The following is a 1,176-nucleotide window of genomic DNA, read 5'->3' as shown; positions in this document are numbered from 1 at the left end:
TGGGGATTCTTTGTGGGAATACCATCTATCATCTATGTGAGATTCTGCAAGAATACCTGGTATGGGCACTGGGGAAAAACATCAAGTGGCGGTCTGATGGCGGAAGAGAGATGAGGTGGACGGATACGGCCATACTGCGCAGAAAGCACCGCTTCCCATCTGAACAGCGAAGTTAAGCTGCGCCAGGCGGTGTTAGTACTGGGGTGGGCGACCACCCGGGAATCCACCGTGCCGTATCCTTTTTGTGCTCCCTCTATGTTGGATACTCATCATCTCAAGTTCCCTCTTCTTCCGTCTAAGCACAGATGCGAGATGGCGTCTCAAACGAGAGAGTTTGATGGCTTCACTAAACTCGTCAAAGAACTGCTCGGCGGAGACGCCAAACATCTCCCGTTCTGCCAGCCAGTTCCATATGAACAGGGTATTGATGTATCGTTCTTGGATGTGCGAGAATGCGTGTGCATTAAGAGATGAGTGTCACAGAGGGGACAATGGAGGGGAGCGTGGGCTCGAGATCGCATTTCGGCAACCTTGCGACAGATCACGTTCACAAGCAAACTCGAAGAGGACTTGGCGCCACGCGACCAGGTGATCGCCCAGGTGTTGGATGGCGCCTGCGATAAAGACAAGCACCGCCGGAATCTTCAAAGTGAGGAGTCATGGGCGTATCCGTTTCTCCTCTTGCCCTTGAGCGTGGTGAGCTCGAAGTGGGCGGTAGGAAAGCCGTTCCTCGACGGCCTTCACTGCACCATCTTGCGCCGAGCCCAAGAGATAGACCTTTTCGCCCGCAAAACACTCGAACTCGCCGTCGTGGCCCGTCTTGTTGGTGGCCAGGTATGGCTGGCTCTCCACCGTTGTCTCGTAGCATACGTCGACGATGTCCTTGATCTTGCCTCATTCGTAAAGCCGAGAATCGACTCCGCAGGGCGCCTCTGCCATCCTTGCTGCAAGGATGTCGTTTCCTCGTGTTTCTTGAAGGCACGCAGTAGGTCGATGGCCCTTTTTTGCGTATAATGGTGTCGAAGAGCCTGCCAAGAGCCAAATCCTCGCCGATGAAGTTCCTGTTGAACAGCCCATCGATTACGTCGGCGACATACAAGTTGGTCTTGGCGGACGATTCTACGAGCTCGGTGGCCTTCCGCAAGTCGGCTGCGATTTGCAGCAAGCACAAACGTC

This window comes from Acanthamoeba castellanii (genome assembly GCF_000313135.1).
Source record: "Acanthamoeba castellanii str. Neff unplaced genomic scaffold scf7180000084597, whole genome shotgun sequence".
Classification (NCBI taxonomy): domain Eukaryota; phylum Discosea; order Longamoebia; family Acanthamoebidae; genus Acanthamoeba; species Acanthamoeba castellanii.
The sequence above is the reverse complement of the archived record's forward strand: the minus strand, read 5'-3'. Positions refer to the sequence as shown.